Raw genomic sequence first — 23,928 nt, forward strand, 5'->3', positions numbered from 1 at the left:
TGGTATATGTATGTATGTATGTGCTTATGTTATCTGTGAAAAATCAGGGAACTGGTGTCTGTTACCTCAGAGTAAATATATAGATAAATTCGATGCATAGACAATCCAGTCCTGTGTACCTTATAATTAGGAAATGACTTGGAACATTAGAGCAGAACTGAGAGATCTCAGAGCCTTTCAAGTCCGAGCCAATGAATTGTGGTATGAGCGCACGTGAGTGCGTGCATGTGTGTGTGTGTGTGTGTGTGTGTGTGTGTGTGCGCGCGCGCGCACGCGTGCGTGCATACATATGTATGTGTGGTATGTATGTGTGTGTTTGTGTATGTGTGCGCATGTGTATGTGTACGTGTGAGTGTCTGTGTGTGTAGGCAATCATGTTATCCTCATTGGGCCTATTCCTCATCTATTGACTAGGATGTCAGACAAGTCTGTCTCTATTCCTTCCTCCCTCCCTGATGTCACAAATATGGACCCTGTACAACCTTTCTGTGGGAACTGGGTATTGAACACAGCCTCCCCCACCCCTTGCTTCTCTAGAAGGCACTTTACCCCCGGAGCTATATCTTCAGGGTCTGAGCCATCCGTTTTGGTCTAAGGTATCTCTGGTTAGATGAGCTGATTAAACATTAATTCAATTAGTTCTCACCATGCTATCTTTAAGATTTTTTGCACTTTTTCCCGTAAGATTCATCTTCCTTTCATTTCAGTATGTCTATTTCTAAGTCTGTACTTGTCTATTCCAGTAGTGTGGTTAGAGCAAGGTGGTCCACCCCGGCCTCCAAAGCTCATCCCACGGGACGAGACAGAGTTTGGAGACTGCTGTTTAGTTTGACTGTTGAATGTATTTGGGACCCTATACCTCTTGTACAATATTCAACAAAAGCCTGTTTGCGCCTCATTAAAATTAGATTGGCCACTATTTTCTTTATAGAAATTATGCTCCTATTTATTAAAGCTAATTATGCAATGTGCCATTTTTCTTTTCCGTTTGTATTCCTGAATGTCTGGTCTCAATGGGAGCATGTAGGGGAAGATCGATAATCGGTCTCTTATTAGAGCAGGGGGAAGCATCCATTGGTACACTGCATTCAGCTGGGTGTAAGAGGGCTTATTATTAAAGTAGCAGCAGGCATTCAAAGCCCACGCTTGCTGGCAGTGCTGGACACTCAGGATTAAATAATCAGCCATCAGGCCCTGTCTCATAAATGTTTTTCTTTGACTTTTGGCAGGATCTTCAACCTGAACAGATGCCAGTTGACATGGGAACTCTGAGGCCAGCAATTTAAGGATTTTCACATTTGCCTGCAGTGGTAAGATTTAAAGATATAATAACAAAACACAGAAAATGTTACACGGCTCTGGATTTTTGTACTAGATGCAAAATGAAGTGCTTTAGGTAAACAAGTTCCTATCTATACATTTTCCCTGTAAGTTATCTTACCAAAACGAAAGAAAATATCAGAGAAACCCCATGATTAATCCTTAAACGTCAAATATAGATAGTATGGTTAGGCTGGATTAAAGGAAAGAAATTGAGTAATAGCTGTAGTTCCTTAAGTTATACAACTGGACCAAGAAGGGGACATGGTTTTCACCTCCTACAATGAGCTGTTTCTACAGAGATGAAATATTAGTTGTTAGAGCACAAAGTCCATGTCAGTGGGAGAAAAGAGGAAGTGGCTGTTTTCAGTTCTGTAGGGGGCAGTAACAGCCTTAGCATGAGTCTTGAAACTGGGTTGTGAGGGGATGGGATCTGTAGTTAATTAAGTGATTGCATAACAAGAAGACTATCTGGCACTGGTAGTGTGGCCTCCACACTGGACACTTGCTGCCGGTAGAGCCACATCTGTGTGCTGGGACTTCAAAACATTGCCATAATGTTGAAGATGCCAGCCGATGAGCTTGCATCGTGTTATTGAACGATGGGTTTAAAAATAGAAATCTTTCACTCCCCTGCATGTGTGTTTACATGCATGTGCACACACATACATACACACTCTTAGATCCGATGCCAAGGAATAAATGCTGAAACTATCAGCAACCAAATATTTACAACTTTTTTTGAAGGAATCACAGTGTCTGTATACATTCTAATACAGATAGGCATCGCACCAGGGAGTGGTTAACACACTTCAAGTACAATCACATCGTCTGACGTTAGTGAATTCGTGGGGTTCTGAGTTGTTGGGGTTAATAGAATAAATTGAGAAACAATGCCTGATTCTCCTCCACTTCAACTTGAGACTGATCTATCTCCGTAGTGTGTGGCTGTCCTCAGCACATCTGGTTCTCTGAAGAGTACTGTCCTAAAATAGATCCTGGATTCTTCCGAGTCCTTATTTTAATGAAGCCTAACAGCATGTCCATGGTACACTGACCAGACTATGACTCTCTGCCATTTCGTTGGATGTTCTTATATAACAGGCATGGTTTTGTATTTGTAAATTTGAAAACCATGAATTGGGTGTATTTAGCATTTCAGTATGTTCTTCTCAAATTGTCTGCTTCTGTACTTAGTTACATTAAAAAAGTTACATTAACTTTTGCTTTAATGCTTGTGTTCTTAAAAACTGCTTATGAACAATGAATCAAATGACAGTGAAAATGCTGGAAGCTAGAAGATGTGTTGTATAGATTGATGCCAGGACTAGCAATACAGTGTCACATAACATTGTTTTTACATCTAGTTAGTTGTTAGTTGTGTTAGTTAGTTAGTTAGTTAGTTAGTTAGTTAGTTAGTTAGTTAGTCACTGTGTGTATTATGTGTGGACCCATATGAGAAAAGTAAGTAAACCGCTTCTTGGAGTCAGTTCTTCCTTTCCACCATGTGGGATCCGGTGGGATCAGTTACACCATGTTTGATGAAATGCGCCTTTTCCCCCTGGGCTACCTCGCTTGCTTCCATCATAATATCTTGCATCTGATAGTCATGGGGTCCTTTTGAAATTTTTTAAGTTGCCTTTCATATTTCATTCAATGCCTTAGCTGTGCTTCCTAGAACTATCACCAAACCTTTGTTTTTCCCATGCATGAGTCATAGTTTCCTTATCTAGATGTAGAGTTTAAGTCAACTTTTTAATAGGGATGTCGTTACACTGCAGATAATATTTAATATATTCCTGTACACTTATCTTCCATCAAGAATACACCCTCAGTAAATGTAAAGTCTGACTTGAAGCTCTGCAGATTCAGAATGACTGTTTTCACTGAACGGAGGTTCACTTAAGAGAGATGGACTTTGGGTCTGGTTGATTTCAGTCCACGATGTTTTTTATTCACAGTTCTATATAATAAAGTTTGAATTAAACACACATATTTATAGACAATACATTAAATCCTAGAAGAGCCAGCAATTAACCTCAACATGCTTTCTAGAATTTCAAAGGGCAAGAAAGGGCGAACAGTAGAATGAGGGTAGCATGGAGAAACACATACATATGGACACCACACACACACACACACATACACACACACACACACACACACACACACACACACACACACAGAATATGCTATTGGCCTTAATGAAATTATAAACCTCTATGAAAGTACTTTACGACTGACTTTCGAACCACAGAGTCACATGAACTCTAGGCTGTTATTTTTCTTATTGAGAAAGAGGAGCTTTAAAAGATGTTGCAAATATTATGCTAAAGATTTGCATTAGGATATGGGGAGGTTTCTCTGAATGTAGCCCAGAGCTTCTGTCTTATAGAGAACCAAGGGCAACACCTTCCCGTTCTATATCTGTGATATAAGGACACTGTTAACAAATCAGACTCGTTTGAGAAAGGCTGTCTAGGAGCTGAAGAAAGTAATGAAGAATCCGACCTTTGAATCTGCAGGCCTCTACCCAAGCCCTCAAACATTATCTGACTTAGCTGAAGAGGTTTTTACTTCCTTACTTCTGCACATTCCTTCAATGTTGAGATTTAGATCTTAGTCTACAAAACTATGATTGATATTAATTTTACTTTTTTGAAAAATTTCCTGAAAAAAATACACAAGAAACACATTGTAAAGATTAAAATTATCACATGGGGTTTAGCCATGGAAACTTCGCTTGTCATTAAAGACACTTGGTCAGACTGACCTGTGGTAGAATTGCATCTTATTCAGGCTGGGCTGCCGTTTTGTGGTCAGCAAATGCTTGCAGTTCCTCTGAGTTCAAATACCCTTGACATTCCTCCTTGAATTATGATAACAACAAAAGCTAATCACTCTATCTGTCCCTGAATTATTTGTGAACTATCCCTAGTGTTCAATGCACTGATTTCAATTTCAGGGTTCTAGAATTACAGCTAAGAAGAGAACATGGGAGACTTTGAGGAAAATGTTTTCTGTGCAATCCCTGTCAGGAACTGGAGAGACAAGGGTCCCAAGGGTTGACATTTCAGGAGAAGAGGACTTTCTCAGACCCACATCTCCCTTAATTCCTTTCAGATGTGGACCATTTTACAAAGCCAGTCTTCAGTTGTCTTCCTGCTTCCCATCGTCCCCACCCCATCAGCCTCCTTTCTTGTCTCCTTCATAGCTCAGAAAGTGCTCTGCCTGTTTACATTTGAGAGCTTTTTTTAAAAGCTATTGACCCACAGCCCTCTGCTTCCATAAATTCTCCTTCAAGTGTTTGCTCCGTAAGACAAACAACACCCCCACCAAACCCTGAGTTTACTCTCGGACTCCATTTCATTATAGACGCTGAAGATAATCAATAGGAATTGGGGGGCTGATGTTGGGTCAAAAAACACAATTTGCCTAAGCACACTATACTGTTTGTCTCTGCAAAGAATTGTTGGGCATATATCCTTAAGCAATAGAGTTGCAATTGTTAGAAAACGTACCTAAATGATAAACAGGAAATCTCAATAATTGAGCAAGGCATGGAATATTTTCTAGACTTCCTCGTTCATATCCTAATGTCAGAAGCAATCAAGGTCTATGAATAATGGATGAAGTTAAGCACAAATGGTCCAGATTTTAATCCAGTGTGCTAGAAAAGAACGTTAACATAATGGATATGGGTCAGAAAAATAGGCTGACATAGGAAATACCAACCAGTAATATCATCCATTTCCATTTGGAGAAATTAAACTTGTACATTTTCCCAGGGTTCTCCATTGTAAATATGTTTACCTATGCGTATTACCATCCTCCAGAATGGTAGCCTTCCCCATCTGTAACCCCTAAACACATGAAAGCCTCTTTTTGCTTTCATAACTATTCAAATCTACCTGTATTGATAAGAATCTCTTCTCATAACACAACTTACTAATCTTTTCTTAAATTCTGTCTAGACCCCATTCTGCCCCACAGCAATAACTACTTTGGCTCACACAACTCTGAAGCTAATCTATAGGAACAACCAGTGAGAATTGTATGAATGATGTGTAAGGAAATGTCCTGCAGTACTGTACCCAAATTTCCGTGTGACTGTAGCTAACTCAATTAGCCAGAAAATTGATGCCATGATTACCATCGTCATGGCCAATCATAGTACTAAGAACTTGGTGAGTCAAGTTTCTTGGAATTTGGCTCATGTAGTACTTTTTATTCATAGTGTTTCCAACTCAACTTACATTTTTCTTCCTAATAATGGGCTTTTCTTAATACAAAGTCAAAGTAGAGGTGAGACGAAGTCAGGGAGGATGAGATGGGAAGCTCTCTGGCACCCTCAAGAGCAGGCTCATGAGTGAAGGAAGACAAGGTAGTAGATACTAGAAACAGTTGTTCTCTAAAGCCTCACCTACTTTCTTTGGCATTTCAAAGAAAGTCCAGAAAACAGTAAGTTTTTCTGTTCCAAGAATCCATAGTTATTTTGCAGCTGATCGGAATGGCCAGAGAAAGAACCAGGAAGCAACTGTATTTCAAAGGCCCCAGCTATTACTTGGATTTTTTTTATTGATCTAATAAAGTCCAGAATGAAGATTCTTTTTCTTTTGCTTATTCTCCTCCTCTGCCTCCTCCCCTCTTCCTCCTCCTTCTCCTCCCTTCCTCTTCCTCTCTTCTTTCTCTTCCTCCCCTCCCCTCCTTCTCCTCCTCGCCCTTTGCATCTGAAAGGATGACATAAAAGCAAGGTGACCAATGGAAAATTCTTCAGGTTGAGACCCTCTGATCAAAAGCAATCTCTGTATACTGAAGGATAGTACTAAATTAAGAGAGACGGGGAGAAAGGCTTTTTAATAATATCCGTTGTCTTATCAGCCATCTGAAAGATTCTAGTTACACTTATAAAGCTGCCTTATAAAAATACGTTACTAGAAAACATTTTATATGAGCTTTATGGTTTATTTGTTTGGTTGAAAATGCAATGGTCAAGGCAAGATAAGAAAAACACACTATTTAACCATAGTGTGCCATCCAGAAATACTTTCTTAGACTCCTTGTAAGATGGTATGAACTTTTCTTTTAGACTCTACGTATTTCTAATGCATGTGAAAGAGGGAGAGGACGAGAGAGAATGTGCTTAAGAAAGTAATAAAAAGACCATATTAAAAGTAAAACTTTTAGAGATTACCAAAAAGGGTCAGATAAACCCAATATGTATTTTCTACTGAGATAAAGCAGTAACTTTAGAGTTGTTCACAGGTGGGTTTCGATTTGTAGGGCTATAATAACACTCAGTGAGCTACGTTGCCACACTATCAAGAAATTACTGGGGAAACCATCGTGACTTTAAACTCTTCTCAAATCCCTATTTTGCCAAAAGGAGGTCTCAGAGGAAAACAATATGTTAGGCCATATGAAAGTCATGTTTAGCTATCTGTTTTATCTTTCTACAGTCTTTCATAGATCTACTTTTGTTGTCTCACTCACTAAACAAATGTTTTTTGGCCATCAACCAGGCTTTGCAAATTATTGCTTTATACACTGGGAAGGCTGAGTAAATCATGTAGGCAAAAGTCTTGTGGGAGAAAAGGTGAATGATAGACAAGATAAGTATATCTAAAACCTACATGGCATATTCTTGTTATTTTTCTTACGTGTCTGATATATGTGTATGAATAAACGGGAAGGATAAAGGATGGAGAAGGGGGTGGTGAGATCATGGGAAGGAAGTTGACCTTTACACAGAGTGTTTTAGTAAAGCCTGTCTACATAGCTATCTCCTAAAAGAGGAAAGGAAGACTTGAAGGACAGGAGGGTCCAAAGCAGACAGATATCCAGCAAAGCTTGTAGCAGGCATGGAGAATAGACAGCCCAAAGGCTCTGAGGAGGAAAGCCGAGCATATTTAAAGACAGAACAAAAGATCATCATCATCATCATCATCATCATCATCATCATCATCATCAACAACAACAACAACAACAACAACAACAACAACAACTTAGAGTTATTCAGGATCAATCAGTTTAAGAGGGAAAGTTCTGAGACCTAAATGACTCATTGGCCAAAGCCCTCACCTCAAGGGTTGGACTGTCAATATATGAACTGGAAGAGTAGACACAAATTATTCAGACTTTAGCAGAACAAGCATGGTTTGGGCAGAGATTACAACAGTTGGATATGGTACTATGGGGGCTGCTTCTGTAGCTTTGGTAAGAAGCAGTGGGTAGAAGTCTGTGTCTAGGTGGAAAACCTGATCTTGAAAAGGATAGTGAAGGACTTATCTTTAGAAACAGGGCAGGTAAAAGTTGGTGGGTATTCAGATAATGATTATACAAGTTCTGTCTTCACTATCTGTCATGGATCTGACCCATTAGGCTTCCCTAGCCCGAGTACAGTTGATAGGGGTCAAGGAACTACAATGACATCAGAGGGAGGATGGAAGCCTCTAGTGGGAGAATTATATGGTAGGGACACACATATGATGAAGTCTAGATTCTGAATGAAAGCTACAGTTAAACGGCTAAGGTGATTGTGATCAGAATTAAAGGAATTCTGATTGTAAAGTGAAGTTTTTTAAAGTTGAGATTTTGCAGGGCTTCAGTTATTGATTAGCTTGAAATGAAAATGTGACTGTGAAAGCAAATGGCCTAAAAAAAAAAAGGACAGTAAACCATAAAAAAAGAGGCCAGACACCAAAAAAAACCCGGGATATCATAAGGAGTGTACATTGAATATGAGAATGAGCAAAATTTGAATAGAAATGGCATCACAGAGAATGCACAGGAGCCTATACTATTACAATGAGGACAAGAATACTAGAAGATGTGCCAAGCAACCTGTGGGGTAGCATAGCCTGATCCTATGAGAGCAACTGCTGATGTTTTTTTTCTTTGGAGCTGGGGACCGAACCCAGGGCCTTGTGCTTGCTGATGCTTTGTTGTTGAAGGAGAGGACGCGTCAGGGTCCAGTAATAACTGACCAAGAGGAAATGTAACATGCTTTAGGCTACTTAATAAGAGAAGTCCAGAGAAGCTAACACTTTCTCCTGTAAGAGCTTCGGGGGAATTGATCCTCACAAAATCAGGTCTCTGCTAGTGCAGAGAGGTCAAAATGAAGTTTCTAGAGGGTGTGAGAGTGAACAGATTTAGGGTTAACTGTTCTGAACCCCAGAGGATTCTGCCAAGGGTTTTCAGGTCTGAGGGCTAGGACGGAACCAAAAGTGAATGAAACTTTGATGCAGGGAAAGAAGAGAGAAGGCCTAGGTTAAAATGATAACCTACCCATAAAAGCCCACGATATACATCCAGCCCAGAGCAAATAAATAGAGGTTGCAGTGAAACTGTGGTGCAGAGGGGGAATGAGGGGGTTTGCTATTCCATTCAGGAATGATGACTCAAAACTTTTTAAGAACAGGAAAAATTTTGAGGTGAGCATTTGCTTATTGGGGAGACTCTTGCCCTACTGAAGAGCAGTTTGACTTGAATACACAAATGCTCTCTTGACTTGAGGCCAACTGCGGTCTTCTGCTCTGTGCTCTCACACTGAGCAAGCTGCCTCCTGTGATGATCATCATTATAGAGGACAGTGGTTCCTTCTCCGCAGGCCATTTCAGTCACCAATAGCAGTAGAAACACTGCCATGATGGTCACATCTAGCTCATCACAAATAGATACAACAGCACAAATTCTTGCTGCACTTCTTAACGTTCTCTCTCGACCTTTGCTCCAGCTCCATTCCACTAACTCGCTGACACTAATGTATCCCCTTCCCTCTTTATCCCCTACCCATTTCACTCCTTGCCACAGAGAGTGATTAACTGTGCACAGACTACCTTCTTCACTCCTAACTTGAAGTAGTTCCCTGGCTTGTTCTGTGCATCTTCTTATCTTAGATGTTTCAAGGCTTCACTCATCTTTGGCGTGGATCCCCACACAAGGGGAGAGATGTGTCCCTCAGCTGCTGTGAGGGCTCTTCTCTCTGACTGTCTGTGCTTGCACACCTGAGCTGAGAATCGCAGCCTTGCCATAAATAGCTCGTGCGTCTTCTGCCTTCCACTTGAGACAAAAACAATATTGCTTTAGAAGAGATGGTCATTCTGTATAGGTATTGGGGATACTACCTTCAGTCAGTCAGTTTATGGGACTCAAATATGAGTTCTAATTCAATATAAAGTCTCAAACCCATTGCATACAGAAAGCAAAACAGTTTTCTAATTTGCCTTTAAGGCATCTATTGAGTTCTCTAAAGCTAAAAAAATTAAAATTAAATAAATAAATAAAATTAAAAAGAATCAGTATCACAATTAGTGACCCTGGCCATTTGGGTTGGTATGAATCCTACAGTAGCTGTCTGCCCTCTTCTCTTTCAGTGCAGAGGCTCTGCTGGGATCTTGACGTGTAGCACTTCTGGGAATAAACACCCTGAGTCAATGAAGAGTTCATAGTGTCGATGAATGAGCTAACATTGAGGTTTACTCACTACACCTGCTCTCCTGGATTATTTTCTGACCCCAATCTAAGACAGGATTCAATCCTGTTACATTTCTGAATGTCTCTCTGTATGAATGCCTACCCCTGCACTGTCTGAAATAGTGTTCTATAGAGGTAAGGGTGTGGGTGTGATGTCTAAACATTCTGACTTTGTTGCCTACCATCTACACAGTGCTGTGCAAGCTGCAGAGTGCTGCATGGCTCTCTGTTTCTTATATGGTTGTTGAGTTTTACTACCCTGACACAAGGATGTGGTGCCTTGTAACCAGTGAGCATTCAGTAACTGCAATTTAGTGCTTCTCATCATCCATTTCTTGACTGCTTCTGTTTATAACATGACTTCACAGCTTGGTGTTTCTTTCTGGCCACCTTTACTGTACCATCTTCTTATTTAAGGATTTGCTGTCTTACTGTCATTCAGCCTTCACTGTGCACTGTGCTAGTTTCCTGACTGGGATGCAGAGGTGTTGGGCGCCCTTCTTGGATGTGGAGGAGCTGAAGGAAAGGTGGTGATGACATGGATGGCAGATCTAAGTAAATTCTTCCGGGGCTGTTGTGAAAGATGAGATGGCAGGAGCCTGTGTAGCTGGTAGCCTGAAACTTTCATAGGTCAAATGTTTACCAATGTCTAGGTACATGGGACTGGCAAGAAACAAAGAGGCACCTAATTTTGTGTGCTTTCCAGAATCTGTTGATCACCTACATTTTAACAAAATGAAATTCGTTTGTTTGCATATAATTATAAACATGTCATTCCTTGCTGTATGATTTTATTAATCTGGCTTCCAGAGCACAGAGACAGAAACAGATGTTTAAGAAAATTAAAAATTGGGGTTGGGGATATAGCTTAGTGGTAGAGCACTGGGTTCAGTCCTTAGCTCTGAAAAAAAACCCAAAATAACAAGAAAATTAAAAATTGAGAGTAAAGAAAATGGCTGATAAATAGTAAGCCTAAACGAGGCCATTTGTTTGTTTGTTTTTGCTTATTTCCTTTGAGGCTGAAAACCAAAAGACAAGTGATTTGAAATGAACACCTTTCTGCTCTCTCCAGTCCTTTCTTGTCCCACATTCCTCCCTTCCTCCCTCTCCCTCCCCCTCCCTCCCTCCTCACATTGTGTATTGCTATTTTCCTCAGGTATCATTACATTAAAAGTCAGACTTACTAATCGCCATCTTTAAGTGATGAAATGTGTACAATTGAATGCCAAGTGGTGGAGACAATTGAAACAGATAAGTTTCCAAGCTCAGTTTCCTGACTGGTCCTGTCTTTTTAAAACAACTATGTATTCAGTGTCATTAGAGAAGCAGAGAGCACACACCGTGTGGCCGTGGCTGTGGGGTCATCCTTCCACACTTCATCAGAGCCTCATCTGCAGTGGACAGGCAGCATTGTTTGTCTGGAGCTGGAAGAAACTTGACTGAGGATGTGGTGAATGTCCATATTAAATAATGCGCCCCTCCCCCTCTTAATTTAATTCATTTAAATCTAATTTCATACTTTTACTTGAGTAAAACACCTGACTCCAGCTGTTGGATACACTTTCTGCATTCCTGTTCTCATACAATCATACCTGCAAAAGATTTATAGCTGCAAGAGACATTCTGGAACTCTTCAGAACATTTTTGGCATATGTTTCATGGATGGGTGGTAACATGAGCAATTAACATCCTGAAATGTTGTTCTTGTCTCTGGAATATATTAAATGGGATAAGTTATTTTTATTAACTTGAACTTTAAACAAATAATCCTCTTAAAGAAGACATTATCATCAAAATAACTCAAATGAGACAGAAGGCCATTCCTCAAAGGAAATTGGTGGGATGAAGAGAGAAAGACCACTAAACAAAAAGAGCTTTAAAAGCTGACCTTCTGTAAAATTATGAAAGGCAAGCATAGTTCATGTGCCTTCTGTTGACTCTAAGTCACAATAAGGCGTGTGATGCTGAGTCACAGGTAACGTGTGTGTGCGGTGATAAGAGTTAATTAATACTAAGTCCAAGGAAATGAGAGTGCTCTGTTTGGGCTTGACTTTCAGTCATCGTCGTGTTTATGCAGTCCTGAAGGTTGACTTGAATCAGGAGTCACGTGTATACAGTGCTCGGAGCTGATGCTCCGTCATGGTCAATGTGTATTTTGGGCTTCAATGAGATATGGCCAATGTGTGTGTAGTGTTAGTGGTTTACTCTCAGTCAAGAGTCATCCCTCATTACAGAGTTTACGCTTGGGAATGCCAGGGACTGATTCTAAGTTAAGGAAAATATGTACACAGGCTTTGGTGTTGATCTGAGTCATAGAAAATGTACACAGGGGGCCTAGGATTAACTCTGAATTATAAGAAATATATGTGCAGTGTTTGTGATGGACTCTGAGTCGATGGCAATGCGTATGCAGTGTTTAGAATTGGCTCTGAGTCCAGGGCATTGTCTATAGAGGGCCCGGGGTTGACTCTAAGTCAGAGCAGTGTGTGCAATCATTGAGGTTGACAGAGTGAAGGGCACTATATGTGTATCCCACTCTTTGGGATAGATGCTGAGTCAAGAACAATGTGTGTGCAGGATGTAGGGTTAAGGCCAGGTCAAGGACAGTATATACACAGTCCTGCTGCACACCTCATAGGATGCTGGTGAGTCCCTCTTCTACTTAGGGAACATTTCAAATCAATGTTCAGTGATAGAACACTGCAAGGACAGAAAGCCTTCTTTGCACAGCCTCTTTATAGATCCAAGATGGGAGTTCTCACAGGTGTGTGTATTATAACCATTTTATGGCTTTAAAACTTAGAATGCAGACTTTCTTCATTGATAAATGCCTCCTGTCAGGCATTCTTAACCAGGAAAAGGACTGCTAGTAAATAGCTTTTCTCGTTAGAACTCCGTGAACGCTTACAATTGTTCTCTATCTGCCTCCTTGCTTCCTTAGTCAAAGCATAGCTAATAACATACTTGACAACCCACCTGGGACCTTGTCTAATGAAATCCCAAGTCCTCATCAAAGAAACGTATACAGCAATTAGACCTTTCAATGGCGTCCTAAAGAAAAACAGCAACTACAAATTCACAGAGTAAAAGAATCAATTTTTTTCCTCAAGTGAAAAATTGTACTTCATGTTTTAGATACCTTATAGTCTGTCTTGATGTGTAGGAAATATTCACCATTGCAGTAACAAATTAAAGTATGGATTTTTTCTTCAGACTTAGGGGGCCCAGTAAGCAAAGTTTAATTTTATTCTTTCACAGTCTTGTTTTTCCAGGACAAGCAAGTGTGTGTGTGTGTGTGTGTGTGTGTGTGTGTGTGTGTGTGTGTGTGTGTGTGTGTGTATGCACCGGGGTTTAAAAGCATCTAAAACTACTAGAGTTTGCTGCTTCTGTTTCCAAGTGTTCTTGCTGTGAGCACTAAATAAAGTTAAAACAACTCTGCCTAGTCTTTTAAAGCATGCCAACACTGTCTGTCCTTAATTCACAAACAAATAACACATTTCTCCATTTCCAATACACCAATCTCAAAAGATGACTTTATGTGTCAGAGAATTTTGCAACTTTACAAAATTTTGAACAACAGTAAAAAACAAAGCCCCAAACAATAAAAGGCTAGAAAGGAAACACGTGAAACAGGATATACACAATTAGCAAATCGTTTGTTTGCTCAGTGTATCTGTTTGGCCATATGGTTGACTAGCAAAGTCCACTGACAACATCCCATGGGTAAAAGAGCATTCAGTGATCCTTTGCCAATGCCTCTCACTTCTGTAGCAAATTAAGAAAGCTGTATCTACCTTGCATATGTTAAAAAAATTATAATAAAAACGATACCAAATGGTCCATATATTCTAAGTGAAGGAAGGAAGATTATCCTGAAAAAGGAAAAAATGCAGCTCAGAGTGATTTCTATTGCTTCTACAGATTTAAAGATCAAGATACAATGGATTTTATTTGAATAAGGCTTTGCTCTCTCAAACCTTGGTCAAATTACCATATATGCATTGATGATTCTTTGAAACATACATAAAGAATAAATGCCCAATCGTTGGTCTACTGATTTATGTATTGGCTAACTTATTCATTCTTAATAGTAGTTGTGTGACTACTCCTTAGTACAGACCAAGTGGTACAACAAAGCCAGGGAACCCTGAAGGGAAAATCACCCCCAGAGCCTACTGACAGGACGAGACACCAATATACCTGAACAGGAAGTACAAATCGGGTCTTGAGCATGCATGTTTGACTGGGAAGCTAATGGATTCCTCCAGGCCTCCTGTGAAAAAGAGTTAGTTCTTGGTTGTGGTTTAGTATCGTCTGACACCTTAGCATGGCTCTACTGCGCTTTCATGCTATTCTTTATCTTTTTCTGGAATTGAGAATGTCACTGGACTTGAATAGAGAGGGACTTTTCTCTATGTTTTCACAGAGTATGAGGACAGTCTAGGGTTAGGAAAGGATTCTTTTTTTCAGTGCATGATCTGGTCCCTGGTCTGCTTCCAGCCCAATAAACACCTGTTCTTACTTCTAATCCTTCCTTGCTGGAGAATTTTGTGTGTTTATTAAGTATCAGCAGGTATTTTATAGTAAACAGGAGGGGAAAAGCCTGTGAAAGACTTCTTAGAGACACTGTGTGAGCTAATAAATTCATGTTTTATCCGTTTGTAACATGTCTTGTAAGCCATCTTTACTTTTTCTTTCTTTCTTCCTTTTTTTTTAGTTTCCAAAACATATACACTCAGCTTTTGTTATTGTTCTTCTGCATTGCTGGGGACTGTGATCCCTCAATGCAAGAGTTATAACAATCATTTTGTTCCATTTGTGAGGCCTTGCTGTCAAACAGTACCCATTTGATCAGAACCTGCCAGGTTCTTTACATGGAGAAAAACAGCATCGGATTAGATCTGATAATCAGTACCCTGCATGAAGGTATTTGGATTAACTCAACAACAAAAAATGTGGAGTACGTGAAGATATTAAATAATAACATTTAAGTAGGGAGGGATAAGACATACAGGCCATTGGTGGTAAAAATGTTTTCTTCCTTAGAGTTGCTAGTTAAAATCATGGAAACAGAAGAAAATATTTGAAGATAGACTTTGATCTTTTACTAGCAGTTACTTTGTTATATAAAATCATATCCCTGGTGTGTACTTCCTAAAGAGAACAGAAATGCAGTTGACAAACACAATGTCAACTATTCCCCCAAGTGGGGCCCAAGGCTAGCAAGGACTAGCTTTGGTTGTGGCCTCTAATCTTAAGAATGACCATGACTCCTTCTCCTCACCCTTGTGATAAGAACTCTAAATATGTATAGTTTCTCCATGCCAGTTTCAAGTCATAAATCTGAAGAGAAGATTTTTCTCTTAAAAGACATAATCACCATTTTTATAATAGCATATAAATGGTAGAAATCACACACTTCTTTATATGTGCTAAACTATTGTAAAAAGGAATTAATAAGTCAGATATCAAACACAATTTCAAATACCAGCAGGGTGTAATAATACCTATTTGCATTTTCTTTGTGATAGTGTGGAGAGATGATTTATTTTCCATGACAGTATTGTTCACTGAACCACTGATGTGTGGAGAAAAGAGCAGTATCGTCCAATATTTGTGTTTCAAGTTTCAAATCCCAGGGGGTATTGGTTGATACAATAAGCACTTGTTTGAGAAACACACTATATTCACATGTATACACCATGTAGTCTATGGGGTCTGGAGACCTCTGTACACATGAAGAGCAGCAGCATGGGAGACGGTGCACTTTGAGGTGTTCTGGCCTAGCATTTCTCAGGCTTCTTACATTCGTTTCTGTCACATTCATAACATCCTATGAAACTGTGCTCTTGAAAAACACTCCAAAATCCAATGATAAGTGTATTTCAAAGGATGAGAGAAAGAAGCCCATAAACAAGGTTGGAAGATATAGCATGAGGACATCTGTTCAGTTCTACCTGTACTCTGCTAAATATACAATCTTAGAGATAACCTTGTGAGCTTGCCAGGAGGTAGGAATAGTGTGACCTTCCCTAATTTAAAGATGGTGCTGAACCCAAATTCTAGAAGATTTGGTGTTTTCTAGGCCTGTACCACAAAGTACTTCCCTTCATAGGGTGTATCATCATCATTAGCACTATGGCTCTTCTAAATAATTAGGGTCTCATCACGTATGTAATTATCATCTGAAGATAACGTGACTTCTTCCCTCATCTGTTTTCTTTATATTTCCCTCTCCTGTCCTATTTCTCTTTACATTTTTCTATTCACTGTTTTGAATGAGTGGAGAAAATGGTTACTCTATCATGATTTTATTGGAAATGCTTTCGACTTTCCCCCTTAATATATAGTTTGTTATAGATTTGTCACATGTAGCCTTTATTATGTTGAGATACAGTCTTTTTCCTCCTAGTATCTTTGAGGATTTTGTCATGAAAGGACATTGGGTTTTGTCAATAGCCTTTTCGTCATGTGCTGAGATGAACATTTATGTGATGTATTACATGTATCGATTTATATGTGTTGAACCTCCCCTATATCTCTAGAATGAAGACAACTTGATCATGGTGGATGGTCTTTTCGATGCGTTCTTAATTCAGTTTACACCCATTTTAATGAGATTTTTTTTTAAATCTACATCCATTAAGGGAGATTTTTCTGTAATTATTATCTCTTTACATGGTTTTGATATCAGATATTTTAAGTCATATAGTTGTGATCAGTTGCTTTTTATTGCTGTGGTAATGATTATGATGAAAAGCAACTGGAAGGGAAGGGTCTATTTGGTATTCCAATCTAAGTTCTTATAGAAGAAAGTCAAGCCAGGAACGAAAGGTGTAGGGCGGGGACGTGGAGACAGGAACTGAGACAAAGACTGGAGGAATACTGCTTAAAACTTGTTCCCCAGATGCAGATTCAGCTACTACTTATACAAAGCATGACCCCCTGCCCCGAGTTGTGTTGCCCACATCAATCATTAATCAAAAAAGTGTCCCACAGACCAATCTGATAGAGACATTTTCTTAGCTGAAGCTCCCTCTTCCCAGATGACTATGGCTTCATCCTAATCAGCACAGTGATGCCCCTTTCTGTTTAAGGAATAGTTTCAAAAGCACCAGTGTCTGTTCTTCTTAAGAAATCTACTGGGTTGGGGATTTAGCTCAGCGGTAGAGCGCTTGCCTAGCACGCACAAGGCCCTGGGTTCAGTCCCCAGCTCCGAAAAAAAAAGAAAAAGAAAAAAAAAAAAGAAATCTACTGTGATCCCACCTATGTCTAGAATTTTTTTTAAAAAAATAGAACTAAAAGAAAATACCACCTTAATCTCATTACTTGTTATAGATCTAAATTGTTTATCTCATCTTGGTTTAATTTTTGTAATGTATCTAGAAATTCATCCATTTCTTTGAGAATTTTTTTAATTTAATGAACTATACCAATGATATTTTGAGTTTTCAGATAGGTTCTAATGATTTCATGAATTTCATTGGCATATATTATAATGTCTCCATTTTGCCTCTTAACTTTATTAATTTGCCTCTTCTCATTCTTTAGATGAGGTTATTTGGGGATTTGCTGACTTTGTCTTTTCAAAAAAATCAATGCTGTTTCATTCATTCTTTGTGGGGTCCTATTTTTATTTCTTTAATTCTGTCTTGATTCTGTTCATTTCCTTCTACAAATTGTAAGTTTGTTCATTCATTCTTGCTTGAGAAAGCCTTCCCACGTGTCCTTCCTTATTAGAGATGCCTCTGACTTTCCAGTGTAAGCAGTCACAGCTGTGTTTCCCTCTAGTAACTGCTCTCATGACAGCCCCATGGTCTTCTGTTTACATTTTTATTAGACTCTATGCTTTTTACAAAATGTTTTCTTGCTGTGTTACATGCCATTAATCACCCAACAGTGTGCTACTTAGTCCCCCTGAGTTGGTGTGTGTTCTTTGGTTTCTCTTGCTGGATTCCTCACTTTATTGTATTGTGATCAGAGAAGATATAAGTAGTCATTTCACCCTTTCCCCATTTATCAATCCTTTTTCCATGTATTATTATGCGGTCTGGTTTTTTTTAAGTCCCGTGAGCCAAGAAGACTACATATTCTTGGTCTTTGAGTGGCTTCTTTAGTTTCCTCTTATGTCCATGTGTTCTACAATGTCTCTTTGATATTTCTCTGTGTTTTTTCCCTGTATATTGATCAAGGTTTTATAATTATTGGTTAAAATAGAATACCAAGTTTCAGACTATTATGACCTTGTCATTGACCTGTATATTTGTATATAATTGTATTTGTTTTATTAAAGTGAATGTAATCATATTCAATTCAATTGTTCAAAATGGCAATGTTCTCTTGGTCAGCTGAAGCCTTAATCAGTGTAAGTGACCTTTGTGTCTTCTGATTAATTTGGGTTTGAAGCATTTTTTCATGTGTTACACTAGTGATTCCTCCCTGCTTCTTTTATCTATTTACTTGGATATCTTTTTTTCTATCATCTGACCATAAGGTTTCCATTAGTTTGATGGTGTTGTGTTTCTGGAATGCAACAAATAGATGGATCTTGCTTTGTAATCCAATCTGACACTTTGTGTCGTTTGAGTAGGTCATTGAAAACAATAATATTCAAGTTACTATTGAAATAATACATTAATCATTGTTATTTTGTTGACTTTGTAGTGTTTGGTATTTTCCTATTTCTCGTTTTCTTAACTGCTATTTTAGCATAGGTTTTAATTTTCTATAACCTTGTTGATGTGTTTATTTTTCTCTTCAGTCCAAAGGACTCCTTCAAGTGCATTCTGTAGATCGTGGTGCTCATGAGTTCCATTAACCTGCATTTATCATCGAAAGTTTTATTTTTCTCTATATTATCACAGATGACTTTGCTAGGCATAGTATTACAGGTTGCATTTGTCCTTCAGAATTTAAAGTATGTCGTTCCAAATCATCCCAAAATTTAAAGTTGCTATTAGAATCTGCTATCATTTTTGTATCCGTCTTTATTAACTTGGATATTTCTTATTTACATTTCGATTGTTATTCCCTTTCCCAGTTTCTGGGCCAACATTCCCTAACCCCTCCCCCTCCCCTTTTTTATGGGTGTTCCCCTCCCCATCCTCCCCCCATTACCGCCCTCCCCCCAACAATCCCGTTCACTGGGGGTTCGGTCTTGGCAGGACCAAGGGCTTCCCCTTCCACTAGTGCTCTTACTAGGTTATTCATTGCTACCTATGAGGTTGGAGCCCAGGGTCAGTCTATATATAGTCTTTGGGTAGTGGCTTAGTCCCTGGAAGCTCTGGTTGCTTGGCATTGTTGTTCATATGGGGTCTCAAGCCCCTTCAAGAATCTGCTGTTATTTTTAAGGGACTGTCTTTTTAAGTGACTTGGTGTTTCTCTTACATTGTTCAGTATATGTTCTTTTGCATATTCAGTGTTTTAACTATGCTATCACATACAAGGTTCTTTCCATGTCTTTTCTGTTTGCCTCCTGTATTTTTATGGCCATCATTTTTCTAGATTTGGAACATTTCTGCTACAGTTTTGCAGACATTTTCTTCTAAGGCTTTTTTGTAAAATTATTCTTTTTTTTTCTATGCACATGATACATAGATTTAATATTTTATAGTGTCAAATGTACCTTAAATATTCTGTTTCTACATTCTTATAAATCTCTTCTTATCCTTGTCTGAATACTTTCATTCCTCTACCCTGTCTTAAATCTTGCTATTCTGTTTTCCTTTTCAACTACTCTATTTGTGAGGCTTCTAAATAAACTTTTTATTTCATTCATTAAGATATTAATTTCTAATATTTTAGTTGTTTTTTTGCTTTCAGTTTCTTCCATATTTTTCCATTTCTTTATTACATAAAACTTGTACATCTTGTTTTACTTTCATTTTCTCTCTGAGCATGTTGTGTTCTCTCGGCAGTCATTCTAGAGTTTGTGTCACTGGGGACATATTTGAACATATTTCTGATCATACCCTTGAAGTCTTCATCTAAAATTTCATCCAATTCATTCTCACTTACATAATTCCCATTACTGTTGGGTTAATCACTTTTAGAGAAATCATGTTGCCTTGATTTTTATGTTTCCTTCATTTTTTTTTTATATTGGACTTTCATTGTGTGGTTAGGTCATTGATTGGGCTCTTTAAAATCACTTTTATTCTTTCAGGGGAAACATTTGCATTGTTCAGGATAATGGGGTTACAGTATTGCTTTACTTTGGTAGAGTTTAGGGCACCCAGCTCACTCTCTGTTACCTTTCTAAGAGCAGAATAATGTTTACATGATGATCATTAGTTAAGCACAGGCTTACTATGAAGATACGGTAATAGCCAAATAGAAACCCTTTGCCCCTTAAATACTCATTATTGTAGGAAATAAATGAATGCTAATAAAACCGTGCATACTAATGTATTGGTACTGTGGGTATGAGTGGAAAGAAAAATACCAGAGTAAAACCAGTGCTTAATAATGGGTCAATAGAGGAAAATGTAGAAAAGGAAAGCAAACAGAAGGTGGAAACTGTGGGATCAGGTGAAGGAGGATGACTTATTTTGGGCTAGATATTAGAAGAAACAGAGAAGTAGAGAAATGCAATCATATAATCTAAAAGTGCCTCAGATCCCAGGAGCCTGAGACAAAGAGACTGCATGCATCGATGAGAGTGGACTCTGTACTTTCCTCAAGCTCCATCTTTTAAAGCTGCCTGTTTTAGTTTTCTACTAAACTAGATATTTTTGACAGATACCAGCTCTTCTTATAGGTCTTCTCCAACTTCCCACCCTCCCCCCTAGTTATTTTTCCTCTGGGATTTTTATAAGACTGTGTGTTCATCAACATATTCACCCGAATTTCAGTGGACTTGGTGTTTTCCATGTTCATTGAGTATTATAAGTACTCGGATTCCCAACACAAGTGAGTCACATGAATATGTGACTAGACACGAGAACGGAAGGGAGAGAGGATATTTCCAGGGAAACATGGCATTTTTCCTTGCTAAGAATAAAGAAAGTACTGGTGAATGAAACTTCCATAGAAAGTGTGTAATCCTAGGACACTTCTTACTTTTGGTTTCCAATATTATGATAAAACACCATGACCAAAATGCAATTTGGGTGGAAAGGACATATTTAACATTATAATATTTAATTCGTTGTCTTAGTTATGGTTTCTATTGCTTTGGAAAGACACCATGACCATGATAACACTCATAAGGAAACTTTGAATTGGGTCTGACTTGCAGTTCAGAGGTTTAGTTCCTTACCATCACGGTGCAGAGCATGGCACACACGGGCAGTCAAGGTACTAGAAAGGTAGTTGAGAGTTCTCCATTTGGATCACTAGAGGGCAGGATGGAAGTGAGACACTGGGCCTGGCTTGAGCATCAGAGACCTCACAGCCTAACCTCCAATGGCACATTTCCTCCGAAGGCCACATCTTCTCCGACAAGGCTACATCTCCTAATAGTACCATTCCCTGTGGGCTATGAGTGTATTGTCATGCAAACCACCACGTTCAGTCAGGGCAAGACCTCAAAGCAAGAATACAGAGTTAAGTAGTGTTGCAGAGGCATGGAGGAATAGCACTTACTGAATTGCTCCTTATGGCTTGCTTGGATGCTTTCTTCTAGCATCAAGGAGCTCAGTGCTGGGCCGTCCCATACCAATCATCAATCAAGAAAACACCCTACAGACTTTCCTACAGACCAAACTTAGAGAGAAATTTTCTAAATTAATATTCTTTCTTCTCAAATGACCCTAGCTTGTGACAAGTTTATATAAAAGTAACCAGTATTCTAGACGTCTGAAATAAACTATAATATAGGTAGTTATGGTATAGTATAGCTCCAGTGTAATCACCAGAAGTCCTACTGGCTGCCTGCTGGGGCTGCTGCTTCCTCTCATTTTGGACAAATTTTCTGAGCTTTCTTATATTGTGGAGGCCCTTTTTTAGTATGCTTATGAAAGTCTAGGTTTGGGAAATTAGTAAAGTGTTAGATATTGAAATAGTGTTGTTAGTGCATATGGAGGTGGGATAAAACTCCACAATATTATAAAATGAATATGCAATCTAGCCAGTACTTCAAAAGCATGTTATGAATTGCTAGTGGAGCTTCTATTTGACTTCATTTGAAGCATCTTGAGCATATGGTATTATGAATCTACTGTATATCTCCTAGTAAGGCAATAGAATACTAATAAAGTTGTGCATTGGCCATAAGCACATGGCTGTTCAGGAAACAGCTGTCTGGGAAAGAACATACTGGCAGAGAACAAAATGGATTTTCTGCTGAATGGATTGCTAGTGTCCTGTGTGTCCAGTGCCTGTCCTGACAAAATCTATTCACAAGTAAATGAGCTCAACATTGTTGTATTTTAAGATTTTAAAAAATTATCTCTATTATTGTCCTATGGGTTTAGAAGTTTTCAGAATTTGTTACAAATTCCATCAACCTTCTGAGTGACTAGAAAATACAGTCTGGGGACTCAGAGGCAGCTGCGGGGTTAGCTGTGCTCTTTCTCTACTCTGCATATTAAATGATGTGACATGGGAAGAGCTTCTTCCCTATCAGTCTGGAGCTCCTTTGCTCCTTTGAGGCCATGAGTGTGTATCTACAAGTACGAGGTTCCTCCGTGCGTTCTACCCTGATTAACCATCCCCTTGAATGCCCTCAGTTCCAAACTTCTCAGAGTGAGAGAGGGAAAGAAAAGAATATTCTAGTCACTATTAGGTTTAGACATTAAATATTTACCCCTCCTTCCTTCTCATTTTACTCCATTCCCTAAAGAACAGCATCCTAAGTAGGCTGAACTATTTTTTTTTCTGTTAAAAAGAAGAAACAGGTTGTTTTTTTGTTAGGAAAGGAGAGAGAAGTCACATGCTGCCTGGATGGCCATCTTTATCTATATGGTAACTGCCAAACTTCATGGTATGTGTTTGCTTGTTGTCTGAAATCGTCTACAAATATGGTTCATTTTGACATTTCCTTAAGACCAGGCCTTGTCTAGAAAAAGAAGTGTGTCATTTCAGAATGAAATATGTAATTTTTTTTATTAAAGTAGGTATAAGGGTAGAAGCATAGGGTCTCAGAAAGGCTTCTGTGCGTTGAGTTCCTACTTTGCAAGGCCAGATGACTGAGCTGCCGTGCCTGCAAGTGCTGAGGCAAAGCCCAGAGCTGGGAAAGGTGGGCCACTCTCCGACAAAGTGCACGCGCATCTTCTCAACGTCAGAATGGGTTGTCTTGTCCTCATTACCGTCTAGCAGGCTCTTAGAAAGATCTCGAAATTATGTAAGCAAATGGTAAGATATGAAAACATCGATGAGTATATGTTCTACTTGTTTGCAGTCTGTCAAATGCAGCCGTATGGAAATTAAAGCACAGGAAAAGGAAGGGATGCGTCTTACACAGAGCTTGCCAAGATTACTTCAAGGCTCCTGTCCCTTCAACCTCTCCACAACCCTGTCATGTCATCAATGAGAGCTCTAGGACAGTGAAGTGTAGTGATAACTTCTAGGAGCAGGTAGTGTTTCTGGGGAAACCAATGTTTCAGGCCAGCAAAGCTCTACTGGACAGGGGTCCAGCAATTAAGTCCTCTACAGCCAATCAGTCTCCTGTGGCAACTTCTACCGGCATTAAAGAGCCAGTAACTTTAGACCTATTATTCTCTCTTTGGAACTCACAATTTGACTTTTTCACCACCTTGGCTGAAGTATCTTTTAACTTCAATGACAACCTATTGTATTCATGGCCTTTGAGATATGACTATGTCTGAGTATATTATAATACAATTCTTTTGTTACATTTTGTCTTGTGATGAATACTTTCTCTTTCTGCTCTGTGGGTCCCCAGTGTTGAATTTAGGTCATCAGGCATGGAGGCGGGATCTCTACCAGTTAGAAGCATTTTATCAGCACTGTAATCTGTAAGATCCTTCATTAAAATATTTGATTGTTCAGTTAGTTTTACCATAAAGTTGAATTTTATTATAATTATATTTATTATATTAGCTCAAGCTCAATAAAAATTAGCATAGTAAGATACACACAATATATTTCAAAGGATATGGTTCAAATGAACAGTTCTAAGTACAAAACTTAAGCATCATACCCTAGTCTGCTTCCCTTCAAATATCCCAC

At 38.9% G+C, this 23,928-nt stretch overlaps 1 protein-coding gene across 5 annotated transcripts in view; it reads left to right on the forward strand.

Annotated features, from left to right (window-relative positions):
* Sema6d (semaphorin 6D) overlaps positions 1-23,928 on the forward strand; it is a 585,978-nt gene that overhangs the window by 211,897 nt on the left and 350,153 nt on the right. For all 5 annotated transcript variants that reach the window (XM_087652073.1, XM_087652079.1, XM_087652091.1 and 2 more), the window contains exon 3: positions 1,230-1,310. The gene's annotated coding sequence lies outside the window, so the exon portion shown is untranslated. The remainder of the gene's footprint in view (positions 1-1,229; positions 1,311-23,928) is intronic.

Source organism: Rattus norvegicus, chromosome 3, assembly GCF_021556685.1.
Source record: "Rattus norvegicus strain SHRSP/BbbUtx chromosome 3, alternate assembly SHRSP_T2T, whole genome shotgun sequence".
NCBI lineage: Eukaryota > Metazoa > Chordata > Mammalia > Rodentia > Muridae > Rattus > Rattus norvegicus.